Source organism: Enhydra lutris, unplaced genomic scaffold (assembly GCF_002288905.1).
Source record: "Enhydra lutris kenyoni isolate GAN:26980312 unplaced genomic scaffold, ASM228890v2 scaffoldscaffold9, whole genome shotgun sequence".
Classification (NCBI taxonomy): Eukaryota; Metazoa; Chordata; class Mammalia; order Carnivora; family Mustelidae; genus Enhydra; species Enhydra lutris.
In genome coordinates, this window is record NW_019154093.1 from 45068533 (window position 1) to 45082518 (window position 13986).

Below are 13986 nucleotides of genomic sequence, written 5' to 3' on the forward strand. Positions count from 1 at the left end.
AGGAAAGGGGTAAAATGAGAGTTTATAATAGGGGACACTGGCGCAGACTGGGAGTGAAAGGAAAACTTCTCTGAGAAAGCAACATTCAAGTAGACAGCGAAAGCTTATACTGAAGTTAGGTAGGTAGGGAGTGGGGGGAAGAGGATTTCATGCAGAGAGAACAGCTTGTGCAAAGGCCCTGAAGCTGGAAAGTTCCGTGAACTAAAGAAGGTCAAGATAATGGTATTGAAGGGAGCAAGGGGGCAGGGTGAGCTAGGTCACCCACGTCACATGTCTGTATTAGATTAAGTTTAAATAGCTGTTTTAATTACCAATCTGAAACTTTTCTCTAATGGAAGAATGAATAGCTTACACCTTTTAAAAGAATTTCCATCCCGAGTAAATAGTGAACGTGGATGGGGTGGAGAAGAGAAGTTACAACTGAGAGTAGAAAGCCTTCTCAATACCCTGAGAATATAACCTGAGCATCACTGTCTGCCCAGAACTCGAAGTTGGAAGTGGGTGTCCCTGGTGGATTTCTGTGGATGCTAGTTCAATTTAAATTTTTTTTTCTTTCATCGATATTTTATTATTTATTTTCTGCCTGCAGCGAAGAACTGAAGATCTCCCCAACCAGAAGAATTCCCCCTCTGGATAAGCATTTCAGGTTTTAATATGGGTTGTCTGATGGGTTTAATTGACAGGCTGGTGGTCCAGGTTGAAAAGGCCCATGGGTGCTAATATCCGCAGGTGTCTTTATGTAGGTTTAGAAGGACCGGGGACGATTTGCTTTCAACTAAGGAAACATGGAAGATTATATAAGTATTACTTGTTTTTAGGGTTTGTTTTTTTTTTTAACCTCCTCTCGTCCTTCCCACTTCCACTCTCCTCTATCACCACTCTCCTTGGAGTTAAAGAGGAGAGCCAAGAAAAGGACAGCCACAGACAGACGAAATGGTCCCCGGACTGCTGCCCTATGGCCTCAGCAATAAAAGAAAAACTGGCCAAAGGTCATGCTTTGGATGAAGATAAGGTAGTGTGAGTGGCTCAGCGTCCTGGTTAGAAACCAGGACAGGAAGAGTTGCTGAGAGAAGTGGGCCCCAGGGCAAACCGGCTGTGGGTGTTGGGGAGCCAGCTCCAGCCCATCCATGAATCCCATTCCAGTATCACTCCCTTCCCACCCGGGAGGCGGCCTTCCGTCCCCGGCCCCCGCCGAGAGGTGGAGGCCGACCCCTTGTGAAAGGCTCCACGACCCAGAGTCGGGCGACACGCAGGTTCTGGCGGAAAGTTGGCAGCCACCGCCCCCTCTCCCGTCTCCCTCCCCGACACCCCACCCCTCTCCGGGCGCTACGGCGGAGGTGGGGGTGGGGGGAACTGGCCTAGTGTTCTGGAACAGCTGCAGCCGGCGCTGGGCCCGCCTGGAATGCGGGAACAGGCTGCGCACCAGGACTTTTATGGAAACTTGCTGGTGGAGACGGCGGCGGCGGCGGCGGCGGCGGCGGCGGCAGCCAGAGGGCTCCCAGCGGCCGGAGCGGCAGCGGCAGCGGCCGGAGCGCCCAGACCCCCCGCCCACACCCAAGCGCAGGACGCGCACAGCCTCTCTGCGCGCATCGAGGACCCCAGCTCGTCGCCGGCTCCTGGCGGGTGAGAGGAGTCGGGGAACGTGGGGCTGGGGCGGGGGCGGAGGCGGTGGACCGGGAGGGGTCGGGGCCGCCGTGGGGGCGGGGGCCGCAGGGAGACGCGCCCCCCTCCCGGCTCCCGGCCGGGCTGCGCCGCAGCACCCGAGCGCGCGGGGCTTTGGCCAGCTGGGGCGGCGCGCCCGGCCCGGCCCGTCCTGCGGGCTCGGCCGGGTGGCGGCCCGGGTCTGCGCGTCTGACCGCGCGAACCGGCCTTTGGCTCAGGCGGCCGTTCCCTCGCCCGCCGCCCCTGCTTTCAGCTGCCCTCGCGCCGGGTCGGCCGAGTTGCGTTCGGGCGCTTTCTCCACTCCTGCAGGGAAGAGCCCGCGCGAGCGGCGTGGGTGCAGTCCCTTCGCTCTGCCCTTGGGGTCCAAGCGGATATAAAGTTCAGTGTCGTCCCCCACCCACCACGTGCCCCCGGCGCGGTCTCTATCCCGCGATGCCTGCTGTTTTTAAGAGAAATCTTTTCCCGGTCTGCCCCTGCGGAGGCTGGGGAGTAAAATGTGCTTTAACAGCCTACCATCTACCCCCTCCCTCCAAAGTACGTTTTGGAGACGATTTTGTCCGAGGTGGGATGTTGGGGTGCGCGGCTACAGTTGGAAGTTGGAGTGCATGACGTGGTCACCTCCTGAGACCGCCCTTGTCCCTATGCGTTTTCCAAATGCGAAGCCATTCCAACTGTTGATAAACTGTGAGACGCTCTACGGTGCTAAAAATGTCTTGGCATTTGTAAGGAAAATAACCAAGTCCAGAGGTTAGTTGATTGTCGCAGTGGCTTCCAGAGCTTCGTTTTATATTTATTTAAGGTCCATAAGAAGAACAAAGAGAGTTGGGGGGAGGGTGCGGTGGAGAGAGAGCGAGAACAAGGTAAAAAATAGCATAAGGAGATGTCCTAACAAAATGTCTGTCCTAGGGAAAGAGGCAGGTAGAAAAATGAAGTGAACCGTAGGAAAGAAATAGTTCCACGAGCAAAGCAATGGCAGCATCATTCATCAGCTCAATTTTGTTAATGAATTCATGTAACGGGCCCATTGGCCTGCGAGTCACAACATAGCTATGTGTTGGGCAGTACCATTAAGTAAACCTGAGTATTTATACCATCTTAGTCACACGTCATTAAGTGAACCTCATTATTTCCCCCTCCAGTCCTTGTACAGCTTAAATAACTGCCATCAGAAAACTCAGACGACACAGAAGTCTCTGAAATTCTTTTGACTTTGAGGTGTGCAAAAGTGGAAAAATGCATCATCAAATTGAGCGACAGTTTTCTGGGGAGATGTGTTTAATATAAATGAAATTTGATTATTTAATATAATTAGTTAAGATTCATAGTTCTAGGTATTAGCCCCCTATTTTTGAAACTCTTTTATATTTTGACTGAAATATTTTAAGTAAAAATGTGGGGAATTGTGTATTTTATCTGCAACAACTTCCTTAAGGAGCCCTGAACAAAACCACAACAAAATTCTTTTAAATTCAGTTTCCCTCAATACAGTATTGGTGTAACTGTTTTAATGGAAGATTCACATTTCTAAAACCATTTTAGGCAGAACTGTAGTGAATAGCAATTTTTCTTGCTCACCTTCAATGGAATCTGTGCTATTTTTGAAAATTTGATATGTAAGACTGATCATTGTCAAAATGTATGTCATCTTGAGATGGCTATATTTAGCATCAACAAAAGAATGCCTTATCTAGGCTTTTGAACAGTATTTTTCCCCTGAAATTACACTTAAAGTATTTAGGTTAGGGTTTCATTCGTGAACAGAATGAAAACTGAGTATGTATATTTGGAAGAGATTAATTGGGGATTTAGATTGCTTAGAACCAAAGTGACCTAAAATTACATACTTCATTTAGGGGAAAAAAAAAAACAAAACCCTACTGTTATTTTTAAAACACCATAAAGGCAAATAAAGGTATTGTTTAAATAAAAACACATGCCTATAAGAAAGAAAACAGTGCAATAAATGTAGAAAACTAGACGGGGAGATGTCTAAAAGTTTTTTATGGAAGAGAGGACTCAGTACATTTTATAGTATGTAGGCCATATACACACAAAAAATAACTTGGTACTCTACTTTATAATTTAGAGGGAAAATGACCTACAACATTTAAAAAAAAAATTTTTTTTTATTTAACAGAGAGAGAGATCACAAGTAGGCAGTGAGGCAGGCAGAGACGGGGGGTGGGGAAGCAGGCTCTCTGCTGAGCAGAAGCCTAACACGGGGCTGGATCCCAGGACCCTGAGACCATGACCCAGCTGAAGGCAGAGGCTTAACCCACTGAGCCACCCAGGTGCCCTGACCTACAACATTCTCAATAACTTCACCTATTTCTGTTCTTTAATCAATTTGTGCTCCGTATCACCTGTGTAGTTTCTTTCACGCTCTCTTCTGGTTTTGTAATTGCAAAATCACATATTGTTTACATACACTTGGAATTGTTATATCCTCTCTTTCTGTTTAAATATTCAGTGCTTGTTTGGCCGGACTTAGGGTGGTATACTTTCTACTCTCTAAGATGAGTGGATTTTTATCCTGAAATCCAACTTACTTAATTTCTAGTAAAATTTGTTTTTGTTTGTTCTAAAAATATAACCATATTTATGGTTAAAAATGATCAAGAATGGAAAAGGGGACTTTCAAAATAGGACACATGTACTGTTAGTGTTTTGATACGTTTCTCCTTGTCCCCGTGCACAGGACTTTTTTCTCGTGTTGCCGTATCTCTGGGAAGCCGTGTGTGCACGCCCCCAGTGCAGTCTCTACCATCCAGTAAGTGTTCAGTACCTCTTCTTTTTCTCCCCATGCCTCCTTTTGTTTTTTTTCCTTCTTGTCAGCTCCTTTTTGCTATCAGATTAGAAGACAGACTGGGGCTCCCGGGCCACGTTTTGAGGCTGGTGAAACTTCACCTTTCTCTCTGGGCCTCGTTCTTGTCCTTTCCTCCCCTTTGCCTGTGCCTCCTCCATTCAGGCCAAACTAGGCCTCCCTTTGTCTCTCTATTTTCTCAGTGCTGCCTGTTCCTTTAGATCAGGGGCCGCAAATTGGCAGCCAGAAAGCCACCTGCAGCCACAAGCCTGGTTACAAATTGGTACATTTTATGATAAAATAAGGATTTCCAGCCTCTCCTGAAAAACTGGGTCATTTCTGCATAGCAGCAGTACCCTGGGACAAAGTAGTTGCTCCCCCCTGGGAGCACACATACCCCTTCTGACACCGTCTCCACTCTTCCCCATTCCCTTACAACCAGCCGTCACTCACTCACATTGCCTGTTGGTGACACTGCCCTACATTGTCTTACAGTTATATTGCCTGACCCTAAACTCTTGAGTATGCAGTAGCCCCGATGGAAATGTGAGGCAGGTCTGAAGCCGTGATAGGATGGGAAGTCTGGACCCGGCATTAGGAACCTGGACTTGAAATGCTGTAGATGTATTTGGGTTAGCAATCCTTCTCGCAAATGATAGGATCACGGGAATGAGAAGTTAGCATTCATTGGCACTAACTTCTCGTGTAAGTTGGAGCTAGAAGGGGCCATGTGTAACTAACTAAAGCATTTTAACTGCTGGGATTTCAGAAAGCACAGGGTAGGTATTTCCGGGAAAGAAATCTTTCCTAAAACTCTTAAAATATCCTCCTCTCTCTCCACCCTAGAAGTATTCAGGAGAGTTTTGTTTTGTTTTTAAACCTTCTAGAGATTGGCCCTAAAGAGGACTTAACTGCTGTTCCTCTTCTGCCTCCCAACCCTCCCTTGGTTTGGAGCCCGATGTCTGGGTCTGTCCATTCCCAGCTGTGTCCTTCGTTGAAAGGCCATCATCTTCCACCTGCCCAGAGGGTCAGGCAGCCTGAGCTCCTCCTGAGATTACCACGTCCTTGTGCTTGGGAAACCACCTCTGGTTTTTCACAGTTTAACCTAAACCCATTTGATTTTATTTTCTATTCATTCATGGATGCATCCTCATCATCAGCCCTCTTTTTGGAGATGCTGACGGAAGTTTGACTTGGGCTGGCTTTGGATCAGGCAGTTTTTCTCTTATCTCTTTGTCATTCATCCACTCCCGCCAGTATGAATTGAGTTTATACCACGTTCCAGTTGTTGTGTGAGACACTGAGGATAAAAAACAGAGTAGAGCAGCATTCTTTTAAGGGGCGTATAATATGGTGAATGCTCTTTGAAAACTATCACATACTGTCATATGAGAGCAAAGTGTTATACATTATTAATACAGAAGAATATCAAAGGTTGAAAATAAGATTCTTGGTTATCAGTGAGGAATTGTTTATTGGTAGAAGGAAAAAAATCTCATTATTTGAAATAGATAAAATATTTTTGAATTATGACAGGGTTTATGATTGGCTTTATATTTTGATTTAGCTTATTAAAGTTTATTTGTTTATTTGACAGAGAGCACAAACGGGGGAGAGAGGGTAGAGGGAGAAGCAGACCCCCCCCAAAGAGTGGGGAGCCTGGTGTGGGGCTCGATCCTAGGACCCTGGAATCATGACCTGAGCCAAAGGCAGATACTTATCCAACTGAGCCACCCAGGTGCCTCATATAATATTTTTAAAGTTTAAGGTTATAATGTTCATTAACTAAATGTAATAAAGTTACATTGTATTTAAGCGTATATTTCTGCCATAGTGAAAAATGATAAAAATTTGGGTTCACATTTTATAAAGCTCAAAACAACATTTGTTCAAAGACTGTAAAGAGGTAGGTTTTAACAATTATTTGTAGTATACAGTTAAGTGTTCTAAAATCTTTTTAAAAAGACTTTATTTATTTAAATGACAGAGAGCTAGAGAGCACAAGCAAGGGGAGAAGCAGGCAGAGGAAGAAGCAGGCTTCCCCCCTAAGCAGGGACCCCAATGTGGGACATGATCCCAGGACCCTGGGATTAAGTCCTGAGCCAAAGGCTGATGCCCAAATGACTGAACCACCCAGATGCCCCAAGTGTTCTAAAATCTTAAAGGAACGCCTGGGTGGCTCAGTCAGTTAAGCTTCTGCCTTTAGCTCAGGTCATGATCCCAAAGTCCTGAGATTGAGCCCCATGTCAAGCCCTGCTCAGCAGGGAGTCTGCTTCTCCATCTCCCCTTCCCCCTGTTCATGCTCTCTTGGGCACTCTCTCTCTCTCTCAAATAAAATCTTAAAAAATAAAATCTTCTTAAAAGTTGAGACTAAGAATTTACTTGAATTTAATGAAATGTAGATCTAAAGCTGTCCGTCTTGACGATTCTGTTCCTTGAGAAAGGAGATAACACATTATCACAATGAAACAGTTATTATAAATGAGAGCTATGATTGAAAATTCTTTTCTTGATTGCTGGATTATTTGCTATCTTGGAATATTTTAATTGCATGTCTAAAAAGGAAAATTAATTAAATTTAGAAAATACGGAAGTCAAACAGATCCAATGAGATTCTAGAACCGAAATACTAACATGCATATTTTAGGTCCACTGTGCTTAATATTACATTCTACTGTAAGACTTACATATTGTCTCACAGCTTGAGCTTCACACCTTAATATCCAGCCTGGAAATTGTAACAGCCCAAAATTATACTTTCTTCTTGGACACATTTTATCAGGCTATGAAGTCATCTTCAAAAGCTTCTTGAAGCTTATCTCACTAATTGCTATGCCTGTTGATACCAATATTAATATTACCATTGAGCATGTTATATATATGTTTCATGTACTTAAATTAGGTAAAAATGGAGAATGATATGGTGACGTGAGTAGTTGAGTAACAGGAAACCTGGAGTCTAGTTCCTTGTTCTGTGACTGAACAGCTTTGCAACCTGGATAAGTCACTGAATCTCTTTGCGGCTATTTTTTTCATGTGGTAAATGAAAGGGTTGGACTAAGTGATCTTGTTTGTTTGTTTATTTAAGATTTATTTGAGAGAGTGTGTGCACATGGGCCCATGTGTGCGAGTGGGGGGAGGGGCAGAGGGCAAAAATCTTACACCGGGCTCAATCCCAAGACTCATGAGATCACCACCTGAGCCAAAACCAAGAGTCCGATGCTTAACCGACTGAGCCATCCAAGCACCCTGGACTAAGTGATCTAAGGTCCTTAAATAATGAGCTCTAAAAATTCATGATTTTTAAAAAAATATTTTTTTATCTGACAGAGAGCACTAGCAAGGGGAAAAAGAGAGGGAGAATCAGGTTTCCCGCAGAGCAGGGAGCCTAATGCAGGCTCAGTCCCAGGATCCTGAGATCATGACCTGAGCCAAAGGCAGATACTTAACTGACTGAGCCACCCAGGTGCCCCAAAATCCATAATTCTTAATCCATGTATAAACAGACCCCAAATGTAATTCTGAAAGGTAGTAAAACCTGTTCAAAACTCTACTCATTTTCTTCAAACATATTTTCAAATTTAATCTTAATTAATGGTAACTCAGTCTACTCATTCGCTCAAGCCAGAAACTTTGAGTTAATTCTTCACAGTATTCGTCTTCTCTCCTCTCCCTCTCCGGATCTAACTGGCCAAAGTTCTTGCAGTAGTACCTTGGCTACAAGGTAAATTCCCTGGATTCAGGGACTTAGTGTGTTGGTTCACTCTCATCCTTCCACAGCCTAGAATAGTGCCTGGCCTATAGTAGGAGTTTGATAAACCCTGGTTAAATAAGTGGATGAATGGGCCACCATGTCCTGTCAATTCCACTTCTGAAACGTCTCTTTCATCTTTTCATTCGTAATGCCAGTCTTAATTCAGGCTCTTGTCGCGCCAAGAGCACTGTGCTTGTCCTCTTCCCTGTAGCCTTCCCCCATTTACCCCAATTTTTTTTGCATGGCTGTCAGAGGGCTTTTTCTTTCTAGAATACATATCTGATTCACATTCTTTTTTTTTTTTTTTTTTAGATTTTATTTATTTATTTGACAGAGAGCAAGAGCAGGAGCACAAGCAGGGGGAGTGGGGGAGGGAGAAGCAGGCTTCTCGCTGAGCGGGGAGCCCCATGTGGGGCTCAATCCCAGGACCCTGGGACCATGACCTGAGCTGAAGGCAGATGCTTAACGACTGAGCTACCCAGGTGTCCCTGATCCACATTCTTGCTTTAAAAATTCCTTTTTTGGATCCTCACTGCCTAGTTTAGATCAAGTCTAAGCTTTCTGAATAAGACAGGTAGGAATCTTCCCAGTACATGCCCAACATTTCCAGTTTCACGTGGATTTGCTGGATAACTTAGAGCTCCCCAAATTTGTAATGGGTCATCAGGCATTGGTGTTTTTGTTCATGTTGGTTCTTTTGTCTGAATGTGTGGAATCCTATTTATCTTAAATCTATTTGTCTTTCAAGGTCTAAATCAAATGTCACCATCTCTGTGTAACTTTCCTTAAGTCCAGCCCCCTCCTTCACCCCACTGTTGTCTTTTCCACAACTTTTCCATGTTTCTATAGCCCTGTATATATACTGCTATTATAGTACTTAATACTTTGTGTTATAATTATTTCTGGTCCCATCTATTTCACTGAACAAAGGTACGTGACTTCAAAGGCTTTTTCATACATTTTGTATCCTATTGCCACACATAACGTCTGGTACAAAGTACGTTCTCCTTCTCATAAAAATACTATATTATAAATACAAACCAAATATGTCAAAATTGAAAAAAAATGGAGCCTTTCTGAGAAATCATTTAACAATATGCTATAGGCTGTAGTAATGTTACAATACAGTCTCTGAAACCTATGATGTGTACTTAGTTGTCTTCATTTGACATGAATGATTAATATGTTAGAACAGAATCATTAAATCCCGTCATCATCCCAGCCTTCTTTATTATGACCAAGCTCTAGCTGATGAGCTACATGTTTAGCCTTATCTTTTGGTGTTTTCTCTCTACTCATTCTTCATAACAATTCATCTGTGCCTGTGATCTTGAATACCGAAACAGTGCAGAGGGGCTGGATTGTTGTGTTGCTGCTGCCCCCTGAAGGTGGCCAAGGGCATTGCATCTGCCTGTGACGGCAGAAGAAAAGCCACTTAATACTAGGTTAAGAAAAAGGCTGTGAGATTCCCCATATAAAATCCTTTGACATTCAGGTTGCTGAGTATAGGAATTAAGTTATTAAAATAACTTCATTTAGCATTCTAAAACAGTGATGGGAGTGCTCAGTCCAACTACTTTGTGGAATGAGAACTGACGAACGTTCTTTCCTGTAATTCAGCCAATCTCAGAATGTGGTTTTAGAACACCAGGGAGTCCCCAGGAGCCTTTAGGAGCCCCTGAAGCCCTTCCTTTTCCAATTACATGTCTGTATGAGGCCATATCTTTAAATACTTAGAACAACATATCTCAATAATTTGAATGCAGAAGCAGGTATGAGAATGTATCTGTCTCTTATTAAGCCAGAATTAAAGAGATGTGCAAAAATATAAAACAATGTTACTTTTAATATATTTATTTTGAAAAAGTTATTTTTTATAAAATGTTTCTGTTGATATATAATGGGTTTGTTATTATTTTAAATGACTCTCTTGGGAAGACTTTAAAGTAACCACTCAAAAAAAATTTTGTAAGTATCTATTTGATGAAGTCATTAATAAGATTAAGTTCCGTATGTAAATAAAATGTGAGAATTTTTTTAATGTAAGGATTTTTTTTTAAAGCTGCAGTACGTTGCAGGGAAGACCTGGGGTCTCTTTACTGAATAAAGAGTAGAGAGAATCTTTTAATTTACAAAACATTAAATATCTGTAGATATAATCTATACAGAAGTTCTCTCAGGCTTCTCTATATGGCACAGACATTAATCCCTGAACTCAAAAAGTTTGAGAACCACTCCTCTGAATCATAGCCTTTCTTCTACTAGAGGCATTTTTTACAGACATCAGAGAACTTATTTTTATATGTGTTCACACTTTCAGAAGTTATTTAAATGAATCATTTTTAACTAAAAATGTTAGCCTCATTATATGGGTAGTTATCTTTTATCCCATATAGACTATGAGCTCCATAAAAAGATATCTTAGGGACGCCTGGGTGGCTCAGTGGGTTAAGCCTCTGCCTTCAGCTCAGGTCATGATCTCAGGGTCCTGGGATCGAGCCCCACATCGGGCTCTCTGCTCCTCTGGGAGCCTGCTTCCCCTTCTCTCTCTGCCTGCCTCTCTGCCTACCTGTGATCTCTCTCTCTCTCTCTCTCTCTGTGTCAAATAAATAAATATTTAAAAAAAGATATCTTAGGGGTGACTGGGTGGCTCAGTCAGATAAGCATCTGACTCTTGACTTCAGCTCAGGTCATGATCTCAGGGTCATGAGACTGAGCTCTGTGCTGGGTGTGAATCCTGCTTGACATTCTCTCTCCCTCTCTCCCTCTCCCACCCCTCCTTAAAAAAAAAATCTCTGTCTGTCAAATGAGTAAATAAAATCTTTAAAAAAGTGAAAAAAAAAAGATTTTATTCTGTTCATCTTTGTAGTGCCTTACACTGTGTCTAGCACATTGTAGAAAGTTGTTCAATAAGTTTCTTGAATGAATGAATAAATACTTGTTTTAGCTAGTTTCATCTTTTCTCTTTTATTCTTAATTCTACCACACTCCTGACATCTAAATCTTATAAAATAACATGCAGACCATCTACCGTGTGGCCCATTATAGGGACTCCTTTGTTTCCACTCTTCTCCTTTATTCATTATAGAGACTCCAGGTCTTTCCTGCAATGTACTGTAGCTTTAAAAAAAATCCTTACCTTTTGTTTATGTATGTATCTTGATTTTAGTAATGATTTCATCAAATGGGAACTTAGTGATTTTGTTTGAGTAGTTACTTTGAAGTCTTCCCAAGAGAGAATAAAAGGCAAGAATTAAGGATTTGATTTGGAGAGTAGGAGGCTGTATTGTGGGAAACCTAGCATGTGGTGGTTGCCCTTGCAACATTTTAAATCCTGCAGTAGGATTTAAAACCCCTAGGACGGGGGCACCTGGGTGGCTCAGTGGGTTACGCCTCTGCCTTCGGCTCAGGTCATGATCTCAGGGTCCTGGGATTGAGCCCTGCATTGGGCTCTCTGCTCAGAAGGGAGCCTGCTTCCCTCTCTCTCTCTGCCTGCCTCTCTGCCTACTTGTGATCTCTCTCTGTCATATAAATAAATAAAATCTTAAAAAAATAAATAAAAAATAAAAATAAAACCCCTAGGACATACTTATGTGTTGTGCTGCACAAGACGTACAAAGACGTATTGTTGAAGATGATGGAGATAGTGAGTGATCGTTGAAGTTTCTTGATGGGTATGTGAGGGTATGTTATATTAGTCTAATTTTGTACATGTCTGAAATTTCCTTAATAAAAAGGTAAAGAAGATAGATTAGACTGATAGGTCTGGGATGTTTAACCATATAAAAAATTCTAAAGTTTATGCTGGGTATACCTAGAAGCCTCAGCACATTTAGAGGTCTCAGAGACCAAGGAGAGAAAACATTCATGATTAGGGTTTACTGGGAAAAAATCGCAATTTCTACTATAATTAGTTTGGGAAAATACTTAACTGGTAAAAAAGTGGCTTAAAAATTGTCTTGGAAGAGGGCACCCGGCTGGCTCTGATGGAGGAGTATGGGACTCTTTTTTTTTTTTTTTTTAAAGATTTTATTTATTTATTTGACAGAGATCACAAGTAGGCAGAGAGACAGGCAGAGAGAGAGGAGGAAGCAGGCTTCCAGCTGAGCAGAGAGCCCAATGCAGGGCTCGATCCCAGGACCCTGGGATCATGACCTGAGCTGAAGGCAGAGGCTTTAGCCCACTGAGCCACCCAGGCGCCCCAGGAGCATGGGACTCTTGATCCTGAGGTCAGGAGTTTGAGCCCCACAGTGGGTGTAGAGATTACTTAAATAAATAAAAACTTAGGGGGAAAAAAAAAAAGAATCCTCTTGGAGGTGGAAATGAGCTACTGAATGTGTATGTTAGGTGAGAGGTTGAAGGAATAAGAAGGGAAACCATGGCTGAGGGAGTGTGCAGAAGGCTTAACAAGCCCAGGTGAGAATCTTCATTGTGATCCGTGCTGCCCCAGCAGTTCATGTGCTCAGAGCTGGAGCGATAGGCCAGAGTTAAGGAGCACAGAGGCGTAGGGGATGTGGTGGTTGAGTAGGTGAGCCTGATGAAGACAGAAAGAGGGTGACTTGTTACCGTACTAGAAATCAAAGGAATCATGGCTACAGGTTACTCTGAAAACTTTATTGAACCTCATTTTATTAATCATGTATACTTAAAATCATTATTCTGATAATATGTAACCAGTTTCTTAACTTTGAATGGTTTCTTAACTTTGAAGAAACTGCATTAAACCAGTTTCCCTCTAGACACTGAAGTAACTTTATGTACTTATCATACTTGGATTCTGGGACCTATGGATAAGACTTGATAATTTGAAAATGTTTATTAGGATTCTGAAGAAGAGAAAACTGTTAAAATGGATACTTTGAATTTTAATAGCTTCTCATCTTATAAGTTTATTAATCAAAATGACAGTAATATGTGTGAATACTAAATATATGAGTATATTTGGTAACTTTAATTATATGAAATTAAAGGAGGGCTTGGGGTCTCTGCTCTAAATGGGCAAATTCCATGTTTGTAGACTAGCAGATAAAATGTTAACTAGTAGCATATAAAAAAACATCAAAGTGGGAGGCAATGATAAAATTAGTCTAAGATTGAATGGATATTTGGATTTTGAGAATATGCGCCCAAAAGATTAGATTGAAAATCTGTAACTGTCTAAATAGCAGATTTTAACACAAGTACAGTTAGTTCATTAAGGAAATAAAAGTTGGGTCAAAGGAATGGGATCTTTTACACTATTCAGTTTTATCATTTCTACATGGATACTAAAACTCTTTCCATGATAGCTTTTGGGGTTTATTTTTAATTATAACTTATTATTTAATGGGCATTGAGACAGGCACTGGAGAAGAGCCAATTTGCTATAATCTGGGAAAGGAGCATAAAGTCTACCAGATGGACAGGTGAAAATCCGGGAGAATGTAAGAGAAGTGCAAAGAGTAGTCTGAGAATGGAGGTCATTATCTTGGGGATCTAACTGGAAGGGGGAGGTATGGTGCATGTTGCTTTCCAATTTTATATCAGAGATGGTTGATGTTAGAATTTTACCCATGTTGGGGCGCCTGGGTGGCTCAGTCTCTTAAGCATCCAACTCTTGATTTCGGCTCAGGTCATAATCTCAGGGTCGTAAGATTGAGCCCCACATTGGGCTCTGCAGTCAGTAGCAAGTCTGCTTGAGATTCTCTCTCTCTCTCTGTCTTTCCTGATCTCCCTCTGCCCATCTATATCTCCCTCAAATAAATAAATAATTCATTTTTGGGTATTT

The 13986-nt window shown here is 42.3% G+C and overlaps 1 protein-coding gene across 1 annotated transcript in view; it reads left to right on the top strand.

Moving 5' to 3' along the window:
* Positions 1-1590: 1590 nt before the first annotated feature.
* Positions 1591-13986, top strand: part of LOC111143231 (nexilin F-actin binding protein) — a 49689-nt gene continuing 37293 nt past the window's right edge. Inside the window, exons 1-2 of the mRNA XM_022496827.1 lie at positions 1591-1623; positions 4361-4432. The gene's annotated coding sequence lies outside the window, so the exon portion shown is untranslated. The remainder of the gene's footprint in view (positions 1624-4360; positions 4433-13986) is intronic.